The 26,863-nt window shown below is 41.6% G+C and overlaps 1 pseudogene; it reads right to left on the bottom strand.

Moving 5' to 3' along the window:
• Positions 1-4,445: 4,445 nt before the first annotated feature.
• LOC134381162 (small ribosomal subunit protein eS4, X isoform-like) lies at positions 4,446-5,233 on the bottom strand (annotated as a pseudogene).
• Positions 5,234-26,863: the final 21,630 nt, after the last annotated feature.

Genomic DNA, 26,863 nt, shown 5'->3' on the forward strand with positions numbered 1-26,863 from the left:
CACATGTTCTCACTTATTGGTGAGAGCTAAAAATTAATATATAAATTCACACACACACACACACACACACAAAACCGGGGGGGGGGGAGAAGATATAACAACCATAATTACTTGAAGTTGATACGACAAGCAAACAGAAAGGACATTGTTGGGGGGGAGTGGGGGAGGGAGAAGGGAGGGAGGTTTTGGTGATGGGGAGCAATAATCAGCCAAAATGTATATCGACAAAATAAAATTAAAAAATAAAAATAAAATAATAAAAAATAAAAAAAAAATATTTGTGGATAAAGCCATTTTTACAACCTTAACTTGAATGTTGGGCCATGGCTCTTCCTAGTCAGTTCTGTGGCCACTAGGAAAGGGGTTGGGTGAGGGAGGTGCTGCTGGCCATGCAAATGCAGAAGATGCTCTTGAACTGCAGGTCCCAGGAACCACACAGTATAGGTGTGCCTGGTTGGTTACACTAGTAAATTGCTCTGGAAACTTGTCAGGCTCCACCTGAAGTCTGTGAATCTCACCCCTACATATACACACATCCTCAAACACATCCACATACATCTGCACACATATACACAGGCACATGTATGTGATACACAATACACACATTCATGTATACATATATGCATACAAACATATACACACAATACACACATATACACATACGGGTATATATGCAATATACATACACACATACTTGTATGCACACATACACACACACACACACACACTGTGATAGTTAATTTTATATTTCAACTTGACTGGGCTAAGAGATGCCCAGATAACTGGAAAAACATCATTTGAATTGAATTGACTGATTGAATTTTGAATCAGTAGGCTGAATGAAAAAGATCACCCTCACCAAGGTGGGTGGGAATCATCCAATCTGTTGAGAGCCCTCACAGAACAAAAAGAAGGAGGAAAAGCTAATTTGCTCTTTCTTCCGGGGCAGGGATACCTATCTTCTCCTGCCCTCGGACATGGGCGCTCCTGGTTCTTGGGCTTTCAGACTCAGACAGAACTTTCACCATTAGCTCCCCTGGGTCTCAGGCCTCCAGTGAACTGCATCACCAGCTTTCCTGGGTCTCCAGCTTGAAGACAGAAGACTGTGGGACTTCTCAGCCTCCATACTCATGTGAGCCAATCCCTCACAATAAATCTGTTTCTTTATCTATACAGATAGATAGATATTCTTTTGATTCTGTTTCTCTGGAGAATCCCGCACACACACACACGTGCACACACACACACACGTGCACACACACACACACTAGAATGGCATTCACCTGCCTCCAAATACCTACCCTCTTACATTCCTTACAGTTCTTCAGAATCACAGACCATTGATCAGAGAACTCCTTCAGCATCTCTGCCCAATGCCCAGATCAGATATGGCAAAAGACTTGTCCATTCAGTTATGGGAATTCTTTTGTGAACTCATCAATCAGATAGCAATGCCTTCTACCATGCCCTCTACAAGCCAATAAGATTACAGCTAAATAGGAGAAAACATCTCTGGTTTTCTATAGCACTGTAAGGTGACTATAGTTAACAGCAGTTTTTTGTAAAATTTCAAATAACTAGAAGAGGGGATTTTCCCAGAACAAAAAGATGACAATGTTTGAGGTGATGGATATGCTAAATACCCTGGTTCTATCATTACACATTGTATACATGTATCAAATGCCACATCGTACCCCATAAATATGTACAATTATTATGAGCTAACTTAAAAAATAATAAAATAATATTTTTAGAAAAGAGATTGAAGCAAAATGGAGTGGATTTATTATTTGTATCCAAATATTTTAGTACTTCTTAAAGAATATTTTAAAACTAGTTTTTGTTGTTTTCATCTATCAGAGTTTTAGAGAATTTTTAAACATCTGTGTCACTATCTCATGTTTATCTGTGTAGCTGTCCTTTGCATTTACACAATGACCTCCCTGAGAAGAAAATAAGTCTCTTGGTCTAGGTCTCAGAAGGATAACTTATCTCTTCCTCAATTAGAGCTTCAACAAACCCACACTCCCGGCTGCTTTTAGAGAACAGTTTCCTAAGGAAATCCAAAGACTCTCCCTCTGTTGTCTGCCTGTTTAATATTTTAAACAGGGTCCCCCTCTGTTAAAACAGAATGGTCAGAGGAGGACTAGTTTAGAAAGCCTGTTTGGGGGTTTTCCTCTCCCACTCCTCTACGTGAATAAGTTTTCTCTCTTCAAGGTTAACGGTGTCATTAACTGTAGAACATTGTGGAAATTTAACATGGTCTTGACAGCACAACAGTATGCAGGATTGTAAATTATTATCTAACAGGTTCATAATATAGATTACAGAAAATCTGTAGATTTTAACCTATTGAGATCTATAAAATATGCTAGCTTTGATGGTACGTTGGAGAGACTTTAATTCCTCATTCTACTGCTGTGTTAATGGGTCAGCCTCATTTGCTCTGCAGCTCCTGCCAGTTTCTGTGTGATTTCCTCCTGCATGCTGGTGACCTATCTCTTTACCATTATTTTGATAGATGCCCACCTCCTACTTCTATTGCCAATAGGTTAAACACAATCTTCTTGGTATCGATTGTATGTCCAGGACAATTACACAACTGCATGGAAACTGAGTTGAGAGCCAACTACAGGACAGACAGGAGGAAAACATTTAAGATGCATGGTGCTCAGCACTGCCCTGCCCTTCTCCTATGCAGGGTTTTCACTGGACATACTAGGCGACAGTGACCCCTGAGTTAAAGGACTAGCAGTGAACAGAGGAGGTCCCCCTGAGGACATCTGAATGGGATGAAATCCCAAAGAGGAACTACTAGGACTGGTCCATCAGCTCTGGGCTGACCCTGGGGACATTGGGCCCCTGTGGTCACCAGCAGTTGGCTCTCATAGCTCTGGCCCCCCAGATGCATTTAATATGCATCAGCCAGAGTTCATGGGGCAGGAGGAGGGGTAAGAGAACAGCGGGAGCAACCACGACTGCAGCAGGTGAGCACTTGCTTGTCTTCCTAGACCTCACTGGGCCATTGGAGTAGTAGGTGTGATTTTCCTCCATAAAATGTTTGGAAAGAAACATTGGAACCCTTGCTCTGAGATCTCATCCCCTAAGGATAGCAGGAAATTAAATATCAGTCATTACTAAAGTTCAAGGTCCTGATGTTCTTACACGATCCAGTTTGGGGGGTGGCAGGTGTTCAAGAGCTCTGTTAGCCCATAAGGCACCTTTGTGGGAACTGAAAAAAGGTGCCCCACCTCTCTTGGCATGGTCCTACCCAGGGTACACAACTTAGCAAGGGGACTCTGGGGTCTGCAGGTGCCCTGAGCCACGTGCCTCTTTGCAGGGCACAGTTGAACAGTAGGTGGGGTGGCAGCCCTTCCTGATAAAGTCCATAAAGTCTATAAAGTCCATGATGGGCAGCACTATTTTTATTGTCCCTAACTGCATGGCTCCATGAAGGTGGATGGCCATGCTGATTCTGTACCAATCTTGAGCCAGAGAACCTTGCCAAGTCTGTAAGCCCCAAAGCCTGGGGTCCAATCTTCCCAACAGCATTGTGAAGAATTAAAGATGGCCATGAATTCCTTGACACTCCTCCCCATTGGAAGATGGGGTCACCTTGTGTCTGCTTTGTCAAAAGAATGCAGCAGAAGTAGTGGCATGTCAGGTCTGGTCCTTTCTTTAGGGAGCTGTCAGCTTCTATCTTGGGCTCTTGGAACTCCAAGCTACCAAAGAAGAAGTCCAGCGACCCAGCTGGAGGGACTAGTGGAAAAGCCCTTGAGACTGTGTGGAGTGGAAAAGGGTCCTGCTGAGCCCAGCCTGCCTTCCAGCCATCTTTGCTGAGGCACAAGCATGTGAGTGAAGCCATCCTGGACCCTCCAGACCACCCAGCAGCTGAATACCACCAAGTGACCTCAGTTGATGCCATGTGGGGCAGAAAAATCATTCAGTCAAAACTGTAACGTATAATAAATGGTCTTGTCTTAAGCCACTAAGTGTTGAGGTTGTTTGTTACATAGTCATAAACAACCAGAACAGGTGTCCTAAACCATTTTCTCCAAGTCCCTGTCTCCTCACTTGGACACTGTTAATATTCATGCAGCCTGCCCAGTCTTAGGCAAAGCTTCTCAAACCCACTCTTTTGTTGTTGTTGTTGTTGTTGTTGTCGTCGTCGTCATCGTTGTCATTGTTGTTGTTGTTTATTTATATTTTAGCTCCCACCTGTGAGTGAGAATATGCAGTATTTATTTTTCTGTGCCTGACATTTCACTTAACATATCTTCCAGGCTTATCCATGTTGTCACAAATGAGAAGATCTCATTCTTTTTTATGGCTGAGTAGTATTGCAATATGTTTATATACCACATTTTCTTTTTTTTTTTCAAGAAGCAATTAATTATCTTTAATTAAGTGCACAGACATTTCTAATGTGTCACCCAGAGACCATTTCACCCAGTGCTCTGTTTGGCCACCAGTCTCTTATCTCTCTCTTCAGCAATGGTGAGGTGGGTACCTTTTCCTCAGGGAAGAGAAATCCATGGTTTATTGTCCTTGTCAATGATGAAAATGTTGGCAAGCCAGGTGGCAAAGCTGTTTCCATTGGCATCTTTCACATGAACCACGTTGAGCCAGGATGCCTCTCTCTGTTGGTGATCATATCAATCCTTCCCAGGTTAGCACCTCTGGTGATCACACACAGGCTACCAGTGTCAAACCTGATGAAATCGGTGATCTTGCCAAGCTCCAAATCAATCTGAATGGGGTCATTCACTTTGATGGGGGGATCAGGGCAGCGGAGGGTGGGAGCATCGTGGATCACCGGGCAAGGGTTTCTTTTGGTGCCCACAAAGATCTTTCTCACTCTGCACAACTCGTACTTGGCCTCCTTAGGTGTAATACAATGAACAGCAAAGTGACCCTTTGTGTCATAGATCAGATGGAAATTCTCTCCAGTCTTATCAATGCTGATGACATCCATACAACAAGCAGGGTAGGTTTTATCAGTTCAGACCTTGCCATCAATCTTAATGAACCACTGCATGTAAATCTTCTTTAACTCCTCTCCTGCCAGGGCATACTTAAGTCTGTTCCTTAGGAAAATGATAAGAGGGAAACATTCTCTCAGCTTGTGGGGACCAGTGGATGGATGAGGAGCAAACATGCTAGTCAATTTATCAAGCATCCAGTGCCTTAGAGCTGCTACCTGCTTCACATATTTCTTGGGACCATGAGCCATGGCTGTCCTAGGCACAGAAAGAGGACCACCTTCTTTCTTATGTACTACATTTTCTTTATCCATTCATCTGTTGATGGATACCTAGGTGGATTCCATATCCTGGCTATTGTGAATAGTGCTGCAATAAACAGGGGGCTGCAGATATCTCTTTGATGGAGTTTGGATGTGTTGTCCCCTCCAAAACTCATGTGGAAATTTGATCCCCAATGTGGCAGTGTTGGAAACTGATTGAGTCATGCAGGCAGATCCCTCATGGATGGATTAATGCTCTCTCTCAGAGAGTGGGGAATAATGAGTTAGTTCTCGCTTTATTGGTTCCCACAAGAGCTTGTTTAAAAGACCCTGGCACTTTCTCTCTCCCTTGCTTCCTCTCACCATGTGATCTGCTTGTACCTGCCAGCTGCTGCCACTTTCTGCCATGAGTAGAAGCAGCCTGAGGCCCGTGCCAGATGCAACTGTCCCAGACTCGTAAGCCAAATAAACCTCTTTTCTTTAATTACCGAGTCTCAGGTATTCTGTTATAGCAACACAAATGTACTAATACACTCTTTGATATGCAACCTTCCTTTCTTCAAACCCACTCATTAAATGCCTACATGGATCCTCCTCTCAACAACTTAGCTTTTTGCTTCTTACGGCATATGTAATTCACAATAAAAGCCTCCTAACTGCACTGGAGAAAATGGAAGGCTCCGGTTTTCTTGACTTATGGGCTTATTTTTCATTCTTTCTGATTATTCTACAGCATCAAAAACAAAATACAAATTCGTATCTCAATAAAGTATTGTGCCACATTAAATTAACCATTCCTAATACTCAGGTTCTTAAAGCACTTGCCTATCTCTCAGGAAACAAAATAGAGCCTTCCTGTACCCTTCCTCCACCTCCACCCCTCAGTCCCCAGTAGCTACTTTTCATAAACAAGACCCTCTGAGCTCACAGCCCAGAGTGTGCAGGATGTAGTATAAGTGCCCGTTTGCTTTTCCCACCATCCTGACTGTTGCTGGCACCAGAGGCTGGATTTCTCTGACCACTGTATCCAAATTAGGTCCCTCCCTATGCATTGTACACATGTCACTTGTCACATTGTGTATGTATTTGCTTTCTTGGTTATTTCCTGTGATCCCACCTGCATAATCTGCAAACTCAAGTTATTTGCCATGACTAGCTTAATGCTTAAATTTACTTTCTGGGCACATTCAGAGTTTAGCCTGATCTAAGTTATTTGTGCCCAAATCCTTACTTGTAAAGTGACATTATAATTTATCACTCAAACCAGGACACACCGAATAACAGGCTTAAATTGGGACTGCCCAAGGCAATTCTTGATATATGGCCACCTACACACCTGTACAAGTGTTTGGACACAAGGCCTTGACTGTGTCCTTTCAGAATACAGAGCCCACCCCCACCAGATGGGCAGGATCAAAAGAAAAGTGAAACCTCCACACCTGGTTGTGGGAAAATCTTGCAGGCATCCTTTGTTCCCTGGTCCTCCTATAGCCCCTGCTATTCAGGTTCACAGAAATCCATAATAACAGGTCTTTCCACCAAGCTGCCACCAGAAAAAAAGATCCTTATATTACATAAAACAAACTACTTTCCCATAAGGGAATGAAATAAAGCCCTTGAGCAAACAGTTAACAGCTGCTACCTCATGCTACTGCCAGGGTCAGGTCTAAATGTTCTCAGGTAGTCAAGGCTGGTCTTTGTGCCCTTTTCTTTGTGTCCCCTTTGTTCTTTCAGAATGTCCCAGCATTTGAAAGTTGCTCTCTCCCTTTTCTGCTATAAAAATATACTTACCAATAATCAAATGTAGATCAATTAAGATGTCAACATATCATTTTATACCAATTATACTGAGAAAAATAATTCTTATTTATTGATTCACTCAAAGATTATTTGTCAAGCACCGGCTGTAGGCCAGGCCCTACTCTCGACATCACAGAAGCATCGGTGAACAAAACAGACAAATACCAATCTTCAATGGGCTGGCTTTCCAATGACAAAAGACAGCCTCTAAACAAAATAAGTGATGTGTATATGTTAGAAACCAAAAAGTATTGAGGAAAAAATATAAAGAAAGAAAAGGATACACGTATTTTAGGGAAGGGGGAATCACAATTTAAACAAAGTAATTAAGAAAGCCTTCACTGAGGAGAGTATATTTAGCAAAGGCTTGAAGGAGAGAAAAGAACAAGTCACGAAGATTGCTGTTGGAACAGTGTTTTGGGCAGAAGGAACAGCAGAGTTAAGGCCCTAGGACAGGAGCAGGTGCAGCTTTGAGGCAATGGAGATTAATGTGGCTGCAGCAGAGAGAGGAAGAGCGGTAGCAGCTGAAATTAGAGAGGTGAAGGGATGGGCTGAGGGTAAGGGATCGTGTAGGACTTGAGTGATGTGGAAAGACACTGGAAGATTTTGAGTGACCTGATCTGATTTACATCTTTTTTTTTTAGATTTCATTAGTTTTATTTCTATAAGCTTTGAACCATACCTCACCAATTAGATTTTGTCACAACTGTATATAATGAAAGCAGAGGAATCAAGTTCACTATTTTCTGAAACAATGACACAACAAAGGGACAGGAGCAATGACTTAGAAAAGACTGTTCATGAAAGACCATCAGAAAAATCCCTAAACAAAACCTAAATAGTTAATCATGAAGTTTAATGGTAATTGGGAAAGGGTTTTAATACAATTAACTTGTATAAGGTTTCTTAAGGGATAAGTGAATGAACTCAGCAGCATTTTATGACATAGCTAGCTATGGGAACACTCCATAGAAAAACTGAAAGTATTTTATAAGAACATGATGGCAACACCAGCAGCCAATATCCTCAGACTTCCTAATTAACAGAAGCATATACAATTTTAGTCAAGGAAATAAGTCAATTTTATAAAATTAAACTTTTAGATTGAAAAGCATTCCCTTTAACAGGTAGGTAGAGTGATACTGAAAAATAGTCTGTAGAAATCTTACTAAATAGTTTATTTACAAAGAGAAAAACGTGCTATTAGTTTCTAAATGCCATGAGCACAGTGATGTGCCCTCAGCTGCCAGCCAAAGAAGGAACATTCCACCTCCTGAGTTGAGACTAGACAGTAGTAGGGAGGTAAGGGTGGAGACAGGGAGGCCAGTTAGATTACTGCACTGATCCAGACAAGAGAGGACACTGACTTGGACCAGAGGGTAGCAATAGAGTAGTAGATACCATGAGACTCTGGATTGGTTTTAAAAGCACAACCTATGTTGAATAGGAGTGGTGAGAGTGGGCATCCTTGTCTAGTTCCTGTTCTTAAAGGAAAAGCTTTCAGCTTTTCCCCATTCAGGATGATATTGGCAGTGGGTTTGGCATATATGGCTTTAATTATGTTGAGATACTTTCCCTCTATACCTAACTTATAGAGGGTCTTTGTCATGAATGAGTGCTGAACTTTATCAAATGCTTTTTCATGGAATACTACTTAGCTATAAAAACGAATGAAATACTACCATTTGCAACAACATGGATGGACCTCGAGAGAATTATATTAAGTGAAACAAGTCAGGCACAGAAAGAAATACCACATGTTCTCACTTATTGGCGGGAGCTAAAAATTAATATATAAATTCACACACACACACACACAAAATCGGGGGGGGAAGAAGATATAACAACCACAATTACTTGAAGTTGATAAGACAAGCAAACAGAAAGGACATTGTTGGGGGGGAGGGGGAAGGGAGGGAGGTTTTGGTGATGGGAAGCAATAATCAGCCACAATGTATATCGACAAAATAAAATTTAAAAAATAAAAAAATAAAATAAAAAATAAAATTTAAAAAAAAAAAAGCACAACCAACAGGTTTTGTTGAAGGACAAAATGTAGAGAATGAGAGAGTGGAGAAGACTGATATGTGAAACCCCACATGGCTGCCAAATAAGATGAAGGAGTTATTAGTTGAAAATCCCTAGAGATGACACAGAGCTAGGACATGTTTGAGTTCTAACCAGCCAGGTAAAGACTCTTTGCTGAATACCCATAGAATTCAGTAGAGACTCTAGAAGTGATATGCTATGATTAGCCTGAGAGTAGAGGCTACTCTAAAGCCACTCTACCAAAGTTTAAATCCTGTCTCCAAAATATCAAACTGATGTGCAAATAATGTAACTGACTGTCAGGACAAACAGCAGTAATATTTTTTTTTAAAAAATAACAAAATGGAGCACTCACAATGTAAAGTTCACAATTCCCAGCAACTTGTAAAAAAATGCTAGATATAAAAAGAAACAGAAACATGTGATCCATAACCAGCAGATGTTAGTCAATAGAAACATATCTAGCAATGACAGAGAGTACGGAATTAGCAGACAAAGACTTAAAACCATTTAAAGGACTTAAAGGAACACACAGACATAATGAGAAGTAAAATGGAAGACGTGTGTATATGTGTATGTATATACACACACATACATATATATATAAAGATTCTAAAGTCGAAAAAATACAATAATGAAATCAAAATATTCTGAATGAGCTTAAGAGCATATTATACATTGCAGAAGAAAAGATTACTAAACACATACATAGAAACTCCTAAATGAAATACAGAGAAGAATAAAACTGAAAATAAATAAATAAATAACAGCACTTCACATTAACCTCTGGGACAATATAAAGTTTTCAAACATGTATGTAATACAAGTCCTAGGGGGTAAAGATAGCAAAGGAAACAGAAAACCTATTTGAAGAAATAATTGCTGATTTTTAAAAATTTTTTAAAAACTATAAACCATAGAACCAAGAGGTTCAATGAGCACTAAGCAAAGTAAAAACAAGGAAGGCTACAAAAAGACATATCATAACTAAACTGATTAAAAAAATGATTAAGAGAAAAATTTTAAAGGCAACCATAGAAAAAAGACATTACACTAGAAAAACAAACATAAGAAAGACTGCAAAATTCTCATCAGAAACCATGCAAGCCAGAGATAATAAAATGACATTTTAAAGTGCTGAAAGGAAAAAAGCTATCAAATGAGAATTCTATATATCCAGTACAAAAGTCTTCAAAATTAAAAGAAAAATTAAGACATTTTGACAAACAAAAGTTGAGAAAATTGGCCAAAAACATATTTGCATTACAAAGAGTATTAAAGAAATTTCTATAGGCAGAAGGAAAACAGTAACAGAAGGAAACTTAAACCTACATATTAAAAAAAATTTACAGAAAGCAAAAATAGTAAATATGGGACAAATGCAAATTTTCTCTCATTTTTAAATTCTTTAAAAGGTAGACTAAAGATAATAGTACCGTGCAGTCTATGACATGCAGAAACAGATGATTAACAACAATAACACAGAGGGTGGGAGGACAAACATGGAAATACACCATTTTTATATTCTTATGTCATATATGAAGTTATACAATATTATTTAGAGATAAACTATGATAGGTGAAAGATCAATATTTTAAATTCTAGAGGAACCACACACACACCAAAAAAAAAAAAATTAAAAGAGGTAACCTAATAACATAACAATGTAGATAAAAGCAAAATTAGCAGGTATTTAATACAAAAGAAAGAAGAAAAAGAAAAAGAAAGAACAGATCATTCAAAGAGAAAACAAAGAACAAGATGGTAGATTTAATCCCAACCATATTAATAATTACTTTATATATATAAATGGTTTAAACACTCCATTAAGCAGAGATTTTCAGATTGGACAAGAAGCAAAACCCATTTATATGCTATCTACAAGAAACAGATAACACTGTCTCTATTCATAGATGATATGGTTATCTATATACAAAATTCCAAAAAAAAATAATTAAACTAATAGAACTGATATGTGAGTTCAGTAAGAATACTAAATAAAGTCAATATTTTAAAGATCTGTATTTTTATGTTTTATAAAATAGCAATGAACAGTTAGAAATTAAGTTTTTTTTGAACTACCATTTACTGTAGTATTAAGAAACGTAAAATAGTTTAGAATGAATCTAAAAATATATATGTAAGGTTTGTATGCTAAAAACCACAAAATATTAATGAAAGAAATTAAAGAAGACCTAAATAAATGGAGAGATACAGTGTGCTTATATATGGAAGACTCAATAGTGCAATTCTCCCCAAATTGTTTCTCTAGATTCAATGCAATCCTCCTCAAAATTTCAGCAGTCTTTTTTCTTAGAAATTGACAAACTGATTCTAAAGTTTAAATGTACAAGCAAAGGAGTTAGAAAAACCAAAACAATTTTGAAAAGCAACAAATTTGGATTACTCAAACTATCTTATTTCAAGATTTATTATAAAGGTACGTCAATTAAGACAGTGGATAGAGTGAAGAGACATATTACATAGACCAATGGAACAGAATAGAGTCCAGGAATAAATGGACACATATACGGCCAATTGATTTTCCATACAGGTGTCCAGGTAAGAGAAGGGATAGTCTTTTCAATAAGTGATGCCAAAACACTGGGACATCTGTATATAAAAAAAACAAACAAGGGAAAGAATAGAAAAGAAAAAAACAAACAAACAAAACTGAGTCATGGCAAGAGAAGGAGAAAATTGATAAAGTTAGAAATAAGACAGGAGCCAAGTTACCCAGTCAGTGTACTGAGCTTCAGATATCAACCCCTTACACAAATTCTAGCTTCATTTCACATATTCCCAATGGAAATTCAGTCACTTTCAACTGCCCCACTCTCCTTGAAAATAAATGAGAGGATGGCGGGTCAGTGTATGAACAATCTCCACCCTGAATCAATGGGACTCCTACATTGTAGTACCCTTTTCATCCAAGGGCCTCCCACTGGTGTCCCAGCCTGCAGTCCTTACCTCTTCCAATCTGTACCTACGCAGCACTCAGAATTTTCCTTCCAAACAAGTGTCTCCCCTGCTTTGTCCTTCAGGAGGGAGTCCATGATCCTCGGCATGACATGCAAGCCTCTCTGTGATCTGCCTCTTAAGCCCCATATCTTGACCATCCTTCCCTTGCACTCTAGACTCTGACCATATTGAACTACTTACCCTTCCCAAGTATGCTATGTCCTCCCTCACTGGTAGAAATGTCCCTCTGCCTGGCTTCCAAATCTTCACCTGCCCCTCAGTGCGATGCTGAGCTGTCACCTCCTCTGGGAGGCTCCACAAGACATTCCATGACTCGATTAGGGACCCCTAGGCCCTCTTATGTGTTCCCCCAGCTCATCATGTCCACCCCTTAGCTTAGTACTTACCACATGACAGCATAATTGTCTAATTACTTATCTGTGTCTCTCATGAGACAGTGACAGCTTTGAAGGAAGGATTACACCTTACGTGTTGTGGGGTCCCCGCCACAAGCACAGAGCCGGACACATAGTAGGACTCAGTGAAAGTGTGCTGAATGTCCTCACCCAGTATCACCTGGCCTCCATGCTCCACAACTAAAGAGAACAGTTATTTCCAAAACCTTAAGCTCATCCAAGGGATATAAAATGCTTTAAGTGCCCGTTGGTAAAACATTCACTCATCTTTGCTCTATCTTTGATTCATTGTCAGAATCCCTATTTGCAAGTTCTAGTTCCACAGCCAGAAGGTCACGGGCTGAAGTCACAGAAGAATTCTGTGGGGAAAAACAAGAGCTTGAGTGAACTGAAAACTTTCAGCCTAAAAGTGAACAAAGATGAAATATTGACAGTAATTTTAAATATTTGAGGTTTTCTTATATAGTCCCCCATTCTGTTATTCACCTTCACTTAGGACAGGATACGAAGAGCTTACCTGCGCCAGGAGGATTTCAACTGAACACAGGGAAAATGGACCTGGCTGAGGATGGTGAGGAAACGTTCAGTGCCCTCCCCGGAAGGGTAGCTGATGGGTCCGTGCACTCCCTCTCACTCGCATCCGCTCTGTGGGATGCCGAGAGATCGTTCCTGCCTAGGGACACAATGACAGTAAACGACTCTGAAGCCCAGTGGAAACAGTCTGTTACGAATATGAGCTGTGCTCACTCTTCCACCATCACCATCACCAACATCTGCTGAAACAACGCAAAATGAACGTCCAAAATAGGGTCCCACTTACGTGGACTTCCTGGCAAATTTTAGTCAATGCTTCCCTCTTGTGTCTGGCTTTAATATTACACCAGCCCAGGGTTTTGACCATAAAATGGACATAAGAGTTTGAGGAGAACTTACAGACCATTTCCCAATTCCCTTTGAAACCCAAAAAGGCAGGTGTTTTGCACAAGATCACATAGCTAGTACTGAGAGAGATAATCAGAATACGGTGATCCTGTCTTCTGCTTTTTGCTACTTCAGCATTTTGCAGACAGGCAGGGCAAGCAACATATAACAAAAGGGCTCTGTGGAGGGTGCGACACCCTGTAAGGATTTCTGAAATTTAACAGACATAAAGCATGGTACCTGACCCTAGGAATATGTTATCTAAAACAAAAGAGAGAAGTATGATGCAGCTGACCTAAACGATTCCTGAACTCCAGGGTCCTTTTCAGAAATAATTTGTATATTGAACCAGATAACCAGACAGCAGAGAACAAGTACAATCAGCCCTCCATATCTGTGGGTTGTGTATCCATTGATTCAACCAACCACAGATCGAAAATATTTGGAATAAATTGCATCTGTACTTAACACGTACAGACTTTTTTTCCTTGTCATTATTCCGTAAACAATACAATGTAACAACTATTTACATGGCATTTACATTGTATTGGGTATTATAAGTAATTAGGAGATTGTTTAAAGTATACGGGAGGATGTGTGCAGGTTACATGCAGATACTGAGCCATTTTATGTCGGGGACTTGAGCATCTGTGGATTTTGGTACCTGAGGGAGACCCTGGAACCAGTCTCCGATGGATACTGAGGGACGATTATATCCTGCGGTTTTGTGTGCTAAACTGAGGATTTCTAACTTAGTCCTGACAATGATCCTCAGCAAATGTAGGAAGGCCATTCTGGCTAAAGTGGGAAGAGCTTGCCCAGGACATGAAGAAGGCAAGCCAGAGCCATTAGAAGGATATCAGTTGGGTCTCACATCACAGAAGAGAGGGGAGCAGTTATGACAAAAGACATGCTAAACTGTCAAATGCTGGGGGAAAAAAAGAAAGAAAGAGTAACTCCAAAGTGCCAACCACAGATACCTCAAGAGGTTACTGGTGAAAGGCATCAAAGGTCCCTTAGGCATTTCACGTTGCCCAGAGAAGAGAGGGAGGCCGACACATTCAGAGGGAGAAGGAACATAGGGAACCTTGGGGATATATCCAGGTGTAACAAGATCAGCGCAGAGGAAAAGGGTTTGTCTGTCCTCCTTGTCGCTACAGTACACTTTGTAGAGGAGACAATAATTTTTCAACATATCAGGTGGGAGGTTCAAGAGCTCTAAGTGGGAATTCCAATTAATAATGCAGTCTAAATTATAACCTGGCTCTCTGATTTGGTGGTGGGGAGACATGTATTTGGGAAAAAAAGATCATCACTGCATATGCTAAATAACAAACAGGTGACACAAATTAGCAGTGCTTTTGGTTTGTTTGTTTAATACTCAGTGCTGATAAGGATATGGTGAAATAACTCTCTACTGTAAGAACATAAATTAATATCAACCATGTATACAAAAATTTTGCAACATATGTAAAAAATGTTTGCAACATTCAATATAGCAATTCAAATTCTATGATTTTTAATTTAAAAAATAATCTGTAATATGGAAAAAGTTCTAAGTTTATTTCAGGGTTATTTATGACAGGAAAAAACTGAAATCAAACTAAATTTTTCAAGATAGTAGAATTGTTAAGTATATTATAGCTCATACTTAAAATGGAATATCAGACAATTTTTTTTTAAATCTATGAACACTTAGTAACTTGGAGAAATAGTGGTTATGCAACATTAAATGGAAAAGACCAGATATAAAATTTTATATGAATTATTATATCAGTTCTCTTTTTAAATCAATATAAATAAATTTCACAAGATGCTAAGCATAGTTTTCTCTACATCGAAGAATTAAGGTGATGTATTTCCTTCTCTTCCTAATTTTTCTTATTTATCCTGTAATATTTTTATAATCAAAAAAAGTCTCCTTATTTTGTAAAGAAATCCTGTCGGTGACACAGACAGAGAGCTGCTGGGCACTCAGAGGGACAGGAGATCATACAGGCTGCGGTAGCTGAAGAGGGCTTCACAAAAGTGGTGGGGCTTGAATTAGGTGTTGACAAGAGAGTGAACATGATACGTGTGAGGAGAAGAGTGTGTCCCAGGTGTGAAGAATGAAACAACAAAAACAAAGATAACAGAGCATGTGTGGGGAGTGAGCAAAGAGTTGACCATTTGGCTGGAGAAAAAGGGTAATGTGTTTACTGGAATATTAGGACTCGAGGGTGGAGAAATGGAATGAACGAAAGAATGATGAAATGAAAGACAGTTATTGAATAGTTTTTTTTTTGAAACTTTTGTTTTTATTTTTTTTATTTTATTTATTTATTTATTTATTTATTTATTTATTTATTTATTTATTTATATTATTATTTATTTATTTATTTTTAACTTTTATTTTGTCGATATACATTGTGGTTGATTATTGTTGCCCCTTACCAAAACCTCCCTCCCTCCTCCTCTCCTCCCTCCCCCCAACAATGTCCTTTCTGTTTGCTTGTCGTATCAACTTCAAGTAATTGTAGTTGTTATATCTTCTTCCCCCCCCCCAGTTTTGTGTGTGTGTGTGTGTGTGTGTGTGTGAATTTATATATTAATTTTTAGCTCACACCAATAAGTGAGAACATGTGGTATTTCTCTTTCTGTGCCTGACTCGTTTCACTTAATATAATTCTCTCAAGGTCCATCCATGTTGTTGCAAATGGCAGTATTTCATTCGTTTTTATAGCTGAGTAGTATTCCATTGTGTAGATGTACCACATTTTCCGTATCCACTCATCTGATGATGGGCATTTGGGCTGGTTCCAACTCTTGGCTATTGTAAAGAGTGCTGCAATAGTTTTGATCAACAAAGAGCTTCTGTTTCTTCTAGCTTTAATTCTCTCTAATTGAACCCTTTGGACAATGGTTTGCATAAAGGGAGTGCTTGAAACACATTTGAGGGATGAATGAACAGGTGAATAGAGTCTAATGGAGAAGACATTCTATGAACGACAAAGATGCCTTCATTTTCTCCTGCAATCCGGTGCCTATCCAAGATGACTCAGTAAGGTGGTCTCTTCTCAGCCTTTCAGTTGTGCTCATTTACATCTCAGATATACAGACACACGCTAACAATTTCACAGACCCACTCTCCCTTGGAAAAGATATTAGAAATAAAATGAAATGATCGCTACTCACTGTGGAATACTACTCACCTGGAAAAAATGATGAATTGTACCACTTACAAGTTAAGAAAAATACCTAAACAAACCAGAAGTCTATGCAGAGTTCCAAAGTAAAAGCATTTCCTGAGCATAGAATCTTTCCATTTCACAGATAAAGACTGCTTGCGTGTTTTCATCTTCTTTTCTAAATAGCTGTCAATTAGATTCAATTAATCATGAGAGTCCACCTGATTTTGGTTTTCATTGTACTGAGCAGAGAACTTTTACTTTCCTCCCCCAGGAAGAGTGCTGCAAAGGGAGCTGGGAGACGGTAATGTGCAGTCTATATAAAATAAGTTTTTGTAAGAAAATCTCAAAAGAGCGCACATGACCAATAAGCCCTTGTGATCACACAGAAAAGAGAGACCAGGAGATCTGGGATGGACATGTCATGGGAGGGGTCCGGGAGGGAGACCAGCCCCCACAGGACCCTGCATAGTGACAGAGTGAGGGAGTAGAGTGTCTGTGTGACTGTCTAACAAGGGCCTTGTTCCAAAGGGGTCTCCCTTTGCAAAAGCAGGAGGGAGCCTCTGGACCCTCTAAGTTTATTTCTCCTCCAGAACAGCAGAACCTTGTTTTCACTCCCACAACCTTTGGACCTCACGTGGATCCAAAACCCACACTGTCATTTGAAACCATGGTCCCAGCGTGGTACACACCAGGGGCCTAGTCACCTGGCACCCACCCCCACGTCTTCATCGTCCTCACAAAGTGAAGACAGCAATGCCAAAACTCCACCTCGATCTTCAGCCCTGGATGGTTCTCACAGGCTGAGAAAGGGGGAGGGGTGAGCTACACTGAAATACCAAAACCCATCCTGAGGCCCCAAGCTGCAGCCACCTCCAGGACCAGAGCGTGGGCCAGGGCCAGCCTGGCTGTGGTCAGTTTGGTGACATGTCTCCCTCACTGTTTCTCTTTCTTCCCTGTCCCTCCTGACCTTGCAACTCAACAAGAAAGAAAACAACCAGGGCCATTCGTTGAAAGCTCATTCTGTGCCAGGCAGAACAGTATATTTTGAGGCGGGCTGCAGGAAGCAGCCAGGTCAACAGAGGGTTACATGCACAGCAGCTCCCACTCTGTCCACGAGCCTCGCCCGCCACTGATGCCGCCCTCTGCTCCACTCCCACTCCATCCCTGTGACCCGTTCCAGAGCAGAGTTTCCTGACCTGGGTTCTGTGGACCACATATGGGTAGAATTCAGGGGGACCATGAAAGTAGAAGGGAAAAAAGTTACATCCTTGTCTTCACTGTGGTTTTACTAAAGTTAACATTTCTGTTATTTGTTAATGTAGAAAACAAACCACAGTAATTTTAACAGTGCCTGTGACTCACCAGCAGAATACACACATATTTTCCTAACATATTGTAGTTATTACAGGTATCCCGAGTACTATTCAGCCTCACCTCTCTTAAAAGTGCCTGCCACTAGATCTTTCTATTTTGTATGTTAATAAAGAAGTGCATGTATTACTATGTAATAAAACCGTTTTCCTAACTGTCGTGGTCAGCAGAATGATGGTTTCCTGTGCCGTCCTGCGGGACAGATAAGAACGTGGGCTCGAGGAGGACTACCTGTAGCTGGTGAAAAGGGGGAGGGACAGGAGACACACAGAATGGAGGCAAGACAAAATTCTGATCAAGCCTCAAAATTTTATTGTCAGGCGATTGCTTATATACATAGTGAAGAAGGGGCGGGCTGTCACAGAGTGTGGCAGCTTATGATAGGCGGAAAAGCAGTGGGGTGATAGTGGCATGGTATGAGAAGAGGAGGTGTTGGCTTGGCACGCGCAGGCTTTTCTGAGGAGGAAGAGAAAGGCTTACATAAAATGGCTGTTATTTGTTAAAATGGTGGCTATTGTTAAAAATGGCTCCTGACAGTTTCCCAAAGGTGTCTGAGTCCTAATCCCAGAAACCTGTGAAAGTGTGTCCTGACATGGCGAAAAGACTTTGAAGATGTAGCTTAAGGACCTTGAGATGGGGAGATTATCCCAGGTTATCCAGGTGGGCCCAATGTCATCACACGGGTCTTTACAAGTGGTAAGCAGGAGGTCAGAGTCAGAGAGGAGATGGACGCTGGAGGCAGAGGCTGCAGAGAAGCAATTCCTGGCTTGGAAGATGGAAAGAGGAATGCAGACAGTCTCAAAGCTGGGAGAGGCGAGGAAACCATTCTCCCCAGAGCCTCAGGAAGAAGCGCAGCCCTGCCAGCCCTTTTTGGATTTCTGACCTCCAAAACTGTAAGACAACAAATTTGTGTTATTTTAAGCTACCAGGTTTGTGGTGATTTGTTACAGCACAATAGGGAACTAATACAACTTTATTCCAATATAATATTTTTTTTCGATTGTATGCACTTTATTTTCAGGACTTAAAAACGTTATTATAAGAGGGTCTCATAAACTTCACCAGACTGCCAATGGACTTGCCAAGCCTCACCATGGACCCCCATGACACACACACAAATGATAAATCTAATCTTTCTGAAGTGAAGAATGAGATGGGGTTCAGGATAGGATGGAAATCCGGGATGAATTGAGGATCACATGTACAGAAAGGATTTATGATGTATACATTATGTGGGGTTTTCTTTAAATTGCAAGTGTAATGATTTCTCTGAAGACCACATTTAAATCTATTTACCTGACATGATATTTTAGCTCATTCAATTCTTGCAAAAACCTAGGACATAGATATTACAGTGTCTATTTCATAAATGAGAAAAATGGAGAGTCTGGGATGTAAAAGGATTTTCCCAAGACCTAATTTTCCAAAGGGTGAGTAAATGATGGACTGGGGATGTGAACCCAGATCCTCTGACTCCAGGGCCTGTGTGCTGTCTGCTCCCAGCTCCATCCTCTCCATCCCAGCTGCCGCTGCTCTGCCTCCCCTCATGTCCCCTCTGCCCTCAGAAAGACGTTGTATTAAATCCTCCGTGTCTTATAAAATGTATGAGATGTCAATCAGCTGGTCTGAAAACCCACAGCTAATAGACAAAAGAGGAGGGGGTGGTCTACCCCACCCCCCTTTTTCTACGTGAGAAGCCAAGCGCTGCTCTGTTCTCAGACCCCACCTGCCTGAGTTTCCATGCACTGGTGTTCACCACTCCTCTTTTTAGGAATTCACTTCTTGGCCTCTTCAAGTGCTCCTCAAAATGTGATCCTTGGCCCTCTTCCTTCCCTCTGTACTCTCTTATTTGTGAAATTTATGCAACACTGAAGAATTAAAGCTGTCAGGAAGTGCGATGAGGCAGAAAGAGGATGGACTTTGGAATCAAGCACATGGGTTTGACTATCAGTCCTCCACTTACTGTTCACTAATGGAAGTACTTAGCCTATAGGAGCTAAAAATGTATTTTCCTTACTCAAGGGCAGAGGAGATTAAATGAGGCATGCTCAGCCCCACCACATGGTATATGATCAATACATGCTGGTCATCACTGTAGTCACTATTAAGCTTGTGTTGATGTTGGAATATTTGCTGATAACTAATAGTCAAGTGACTCACACTGCAGGAGAGGCCCTGAGTGTCACTGTGTGTTCTTGCCGGGTAAACCAAGAGCATGTGCCAGGACTTCTCCTTGCCAGGCTGTTACTCAGGGCTGTGCTTATAGCAAGTAGCATTGAGGAATGAAGGAATGCCTCTCCCAGTTGAAGGGCAGGCTAGTGCACACATGCTCTAAAAGCTGTGAGCCCCCCAAGCTCGATGCAATGCACCCCACGTGAGTGTCCACGTAGCCCCCCAGCAAGTTGGCAGTGCTGACCAATCCAGTGAATCAGAAGACAGTACAAGTTAACGGGGTGGAGAGAGGGAGAAAGCCCCATGGGAGTGAGTTCAAAAGGGGATGAAAGGAAAGGATAATATTGGATACAGACCTTTTCAAGCACTTTTGCCAGAAAGAGAAATAATAAAATGAGAAATTCTCTTGCTCCTGTTAAGAAAACCTACTCCGAACTATGTATAAAGAATTGTATCATCCCCTACCTATTAAGGAACAAATCATGAATACCATCTTGTTACATGGCTCTTCCCCATTTGTTTATGGGGGAAAAATAATGTCTTTGGCTAAAGACAGATGCGGCAGATGGAGGACTCCGCCTGAGCCCTACCACACTACAGTTATCTGGACGTTCCAGGGGCCAGACCGCATTCCACAGACAACAAGCTGAGGCTCTTCAGCCCTTCTCAGTTTTATTGTCCCTTAAAGGAAATTTTAAGTACAGTACAAAGACTTAGGATGAAGGATGCTAATTAATTAATATTATCAGACACCAGGAAGAGTGTCTGATAGCAACAATTGACTGTCGATGGTGGAGGGTGTGCAAGGGGATGTCAAAGTGCCCTTTGCCTCAATAGCTGGTGAGAGAATAACACCCATGATGCACCTGCTGACACTTGCTGGCATCACAGAACCCCTGTGCTTGTGCTGCAGGAAGCCATCACACCCGCAATAAACAGATTTCAGGGGTTGGCACCAGTCGCAAACCAACTGAAAGGGAGGGTTGCTGAAGCTTTTCTTGGGCCAAGAAATGACCTCTTTCTCCCCAAACACAACCCGTGTTCCATTTCGAGGGTGGGAAGATAGGACAAGAAAGGAAGACGGAACTGGCCGAGGGAAGAACAAAGAGGGTTTTTTTCCTGAATCATCCAGCTGAAAGGCCATCCGGACAAGCACTCTTGCTTCACGTAGGCCCAGAGGAGTTAGGTGATTCTACTGAGCTCACACACAAAGTCAGTGGCAGAGCTGAGAACACACCTAGGTGGCCCTTTGAGAATGTCACACTACTCAGAAGCACACCAGCGGGGAGCTGGAGCCAGACTGTCTGTCCAAACACCAGCCCTGCCACTTACTGTGTTACATTGGGCAACTTTCCTAAACTTTCCAGACCCCCCTGCCGTTTATCTGCAATAAATTGATCAAGCCACTTAACCTCCCTGCTCATCAGTATCCTCATCTGATAACGGGGGTAATAATAATGAGTGTAATAGTAGAACATCCTGGGAGCCTTGGGATGTTTAAATAACTTAAGACACAAAAAACGTTCAGCTCCTCATATAAACAGCACTCAGCAATGTGAACTTTATCACTGCCTCTCTGAGACATTTGAGTCCATAAGTCAGACAATGGCTCCACCTGAAAAGAGTTTGAGTCATTCAGAGAACAATAAAAGGTTTAATAAAGTATCTTGTGGCTGTGGAAAGGGTAAGCAAAAGGTGCAAAGCCCAGAAATAACTGTCCCTCACAGGAAGACAGTAGCAGACCTTCAGGGACTCCCCTCAAGACCTGACAGGAGTTTTTGTCCTTGGGACTGTCATGAGCTTGCCTCAGACTGCGTTCTTGAAGGACACATGTAGACTCTGAAAGAAAGTGAGCCAAAACACCGGGTACCAATCAAGCTTTATTAAAGGAAAAGAATCTGCCAGTCTGCACTCAAAATGGAGAGCAGCAGCCAGCATCGGGGTGGGAGGGCTTATATAGGCTGTAAGTAAGCCTGATGAAATCAGGGAGGGGTTTGGTGCTAGTGTGGAAGATAAAGCTGGCTGATGCACTCAGGTGGAAGGTTGCACCCATGCGGAAGTAGAGGGGTTTCTATTTCTCAGAAACCATGAGGTTTCTCGTAAGGGAAAGGCTGGTGGCCATTTTGTGCTCAGTTTGTATAAAATGGTGCCGGTCACATCCAAGATCCATCAGACTCCCCTTTGGGGTGGCTTCAAGGTTAAGGGAAGAAAGGCCAAGCCCAAAGCCCCTGGAACTTTGGCCAATGTCCCCCAGCCAACAGACTGCTGGAGGGAGGCCATGCAGTCTGAGCCAGGCCAGGAGGGGCCGATATGAGCAGAGCTCCAGGGCTGCAGGGACAGGTGAGGGACTGGGGGATGTAGAGGACATCCCCCCAAGGACAGCCCTGAACAACCCTGAGGCTCCAGGTCAACTTACCTGCTTCGGGATCTAAAAAGGTTTCCTGAGTAAGAAACAGCAAGAAGCTCAGGGCACACCAACCCCATGGCAGGTCAGAGGTTACTTGCCCTTGGTCTTCACAGCCCAACTCTCAAATCTGAAGTCATTTTGCTGAAAAGATAGCGTCCATTCCAGGCAATAATATGAGAGTTGTGTCATCTCAACATTAGACTCCAAAAAGTCATTTCAAAACTCTCTCAGTAACTGCCTTAAAATGGGCTTTTATGAGCTTTTCCTGCTTCACTTAGAGATGACTGAGATGTGTTAGAATGCAGAGCTCAGCCGAAGGACAAAACACAACTCAAAACTTTTCCCATCCAATTACCCAAGAATTGTCTTCATTCATCCCTTCATCCATTCATTCCATAAACACTGAATGAGCATTCTGCATCAGACACACATGAGGAAGGTGCAGAATGGGAGCTCCTGCTGGGAAGATCATGCAATATGTGTGTCTGAAATTAGGATCCCAAAAGGAGCCTGAGACAGAGAGCTTCATGCAGAAGGTTTTGGGGGAGTGTTCCAGGGAGGTACACCTGTAAGCAAATGAGGAAGCAAGACTGCGCCTAGGAAGAAGCTGACCCAGGAATCAGCAGCAGCAGAGGCCTCTGCTCATGCTCCAGAGAGCTCTGCGTGAGGGATGGTCCTCCTGAGTCATCCCAAATTGAGGCAAGGGGCTGAGCTTCTGGATGCCTGCATCAGCTGTCTTGGGTGGTGAACCACCCCAGCAGGACGTATAGTTACCTTGGTGAGGCTGTTTCCTGCTTCCAATGGCCATGTCCACCAGAGGCCCTGCTGTGAACCATCGTGCCATCCTGGGAATTTCTAGAACTACAGACAAAAATCTTCAAGCCACACTGGCCACACCCTCCTTCTTTAAAAGGCCTAAGGTGTTTACATGCACACACCCCCACCCGCTCCGGACCATGGGCCAAACCAAGTGCTTAGAAAATTCAAATGAGTAGGGGTAAAGGTTTTCCTATGAGCATATCCCTCAAGGCAAATGAGAACTCAGAGGCTGCCTGATCTAAGGCTTCACCTTCGCTGAGAGTTTAATTAGCTGGAAGGGCACATATTGCCTCATTAACCCTCTAACTGTGAACATTAACAGTTAGAAAAGCTAACAGCAGCTGGGCGAGGCAAACACACTCTAGCTGTTTGCTGAGGTGTCAGGCAGAGGCCTCACCGCCAACAGGTGGTGGTTACCTGGGCAGCAAGTTATCAGCTGATCCTGCCCAAGTGAGCATGGTTGACAGGCCCTCTGTCTTCCAGCAGGAAAAAAGGAGACAGAAGATTAAACCCACCTCAGCCACCAAATGCTCTCTGTCTTTGCTTTGCTGAGGAGCAGTGTGAAAACATGGAGTCTGAGCATATTGGTTTCAGACCACATAACCACAGCACCTGGACAGCAGGATCCAGATGCATGTGGTTGGGTGGGGGGGGCAAAGGTGGGAGGGGGGAGGTGGAGAAGGAGAAAGAATTTGTTGTTACCTGACATACATTGGTGGGTTGAGCTAAGTGAGAGGAAGACTAAAAGAATCAAGACTGAAAGCTGGCATGTGAAGAAAGAGGAACAGGAGGCAGAGGATGCTTGCCCAGCCCACTCCCTCATTTTAGAGAAAAAGATGCTAAAATCCAGAGAGGTGACTTGCCCAAGGCCACACAGCCAGCTCACAATGGAACTCAGATTAAAACTTAGATTTTCTGATTTTCATTCTGGGTTTCTATCCACCTTCCCAAAGAAAATAGAGAAAAAGGGAAAAAGGGGGAAAGAGGGTGACAAAGTAAGTCAAGAGAGAAACGAGAAGAAAGAGGAGGAGTGTAGAGTATTCATAAAGCAAATGTACTTCACAGGGCGTGGTTTTCCAAAGTCTTGCAGTTTCAAATATTGACCTTGCAAAGGACAGGAAATTTTCCCCAGGCTATTGAGTCTCTGTTGTAACATAAAGAATTCTAACACAGCAAGGTTGCTGGCTCAAAGACAGACAGGTTACTGGTTGATATGTAAAGATACTGGGAAATTGCTGTAAGAAGAGAATGTTTGCTAAAATCAAGCTTTTGTTGCAAATTTCATTACAGAATGTCACCTTACTGAATGTTACTAGCTTCTAATGTTAAACTTGTTAAACTGTACTTGGCAAAAACCCCACCTATATTCTCTTCCTATAACTTCCTGGTCTGGAGAATAAATGTGGGAAGAGAACCCCAATTTGTGCTTAATTTCCCAAATGGAAGGAATGCCTCTCTCAAGGATTCTGGGAGATTAACCCCTTTTGGGAGCTTCTCACTGCTCAGAAGAGATGGGCTTTGAGTAATCTTTGGCAGCTCCATCACCCAGGGGAAAAGGGGAGACAAATCCGTGGGAGGCAATGTCACAGAGGAGAAAAGGAAGGAATAAAAGATTAAACTGGGGAAGGAGTAGAAACAGCAAAGAAAAATTGATGGTCAGAATTGATGCTGATTCTAATTCATATGCACAAGAAGAGCCAAGAAAAAAAATTTAATTCAATTTTATTTATATTTATTTTTGTGGAGTGCAGTGTGTTTTTCCAATATGTGCATATCCTGCACAACGGTTCACTTAGGGTAAATAGCACGGTTTTGTCCCCATTAGTCCACCCCTGATCTTCCCCCCACCCTTACCCCCCCCCACTCCCAGCCTCTGGTAACCAATATTCTACTCTCTACTTTTTTTTTTAAACACACAAAGATTAGTATCCTTATTGCAAAATAACTCTTAAAAATGAATTAGAAAAATCTAAGCAGAAATTTGGTGAAGGACATGAGCAGATAAGTCACACACCCCAAAGAAATATACGTGGTTGATAAGTACATTCTAGGATCTGGTTGCAGGGAGGGCAGGGCTGGCCCAGACCCTGTCTCAGGACCACCTGGGTGTGCAAAGAAAATTATTAAAAATAACAAGATATGGAACTAGCCCTGCAGATTCCAAATATTCTAGAGCTATTGTGATCAAAACAGTATATGATTAGAACAATAACCAAAAATATATCAATGGAACAGAACATGAAGTCCAGAAACAGACCAATGCATACAGGGAATTTAGTGTATGGTGAAGATATCACATCAGTCAGTGGCAGTAGGTTGGCCTGGAGAGAATTGATCACTAACTGGTATTACACTATTGGCTATACTTCTACATCTGCGGTGGAAATGAAGTTAAACTCCTACTGCACATCATTCAAAAAAAAAAAAACTGAGATGGATAACCTCAATAAAAATAGCAATATTAAGCAATTTTTTAGGTACTGAAAGAAAATATAGAAGATATCTGTAAGAGGATGAGAAACCTTCATAACCAAGGCACAAAAGCAAAAGCCCAAAGGGAAAAGACTGCTAAATTTTACATTAGAAAGTAAAACTCCTATTTTATATAGAGACCACAAATAAAAGTCAAGAGATAGACCAGGAGAAATATTACAAATGTCTAGCAAAGGGCTTAGAGCCATAAAACATAAAGAACTCCTAAAATCAATACAAAAAGAAAAAAAAATAGGAGAAAAAAATGGGTAAAGGATATAAGTAAGCAATTTGAAGAAGAGGACATGAAAATTTCCACCTAACATATGAAAAGCAGATCAACCTCACTTGTGTTCAGGGAAACACCAATTAAAACAGAATGAAAATACATACACTCATCAGCCTGGCAAAAATGTTACCATTTGATGACACCATGCGTGTGGAACTTGTACATTGACACCTCCAGCCAGAGTGCAGAATGGGAAACATCACGTTGAAGTGCAAGTCGGTAAAATCTAGTGAAGCTAAATTCCCAGATTTTCACTTCGCTCTTTAAGCAAATTAATAAATTACTTGTCACTCTTGGAATAAAGAGGAACACTTTGACCAAAGAATTAGAGACCAACTGTTAGCCTGGGCACATGGGCAGGAAAAGACTCTGGAATCTATTTGAATGTCCACCTGCAGCTGGGCCGGTGAAGGCACCAGAGCAGGGAGGGGACACCAGCCCTAGCTGTGCACCTGGTCACACCATGGTGGGGTCTAACACAGCCACTCCCAGAAAGGAGAGGCAGCTTTGCTGTCATCTCATTTTCTAACTTCAGTGACGCATCAATGTCAGATTAGCAAATGAAGCATTAAATTGCTTCGTGGTGGGTCACCCAGTGCTAAGTGAAGAATTTGACTCAGCAGGCATGTCATTGATCAAGGCAGGGTCCCCACATGCCCACGACTGATTCACCCTTCATCTCATTTCTCTGAGCAGAGTCACTGCAAAGGGTACGCTGGGGGCCCCCATGGGAAGGAAGTTCCCCTCAGTGTTGGTTAACCAGGAAATTGA

This window comes from Cynocephalus volans, chromosome 6 (assembly GCF_027409185.1).
Source record: "Cynocephalus volans isolate mCynVol1 chromosome 6, mCynVol1.pri, whole genome shotgun sequence".
Lineage (NCBI taxonomy): Eukaryota > Metazoa > Chordata > Mammalia > Dermoptera > Cynocephalidae > Cynocephalus > Cynocephalus volans.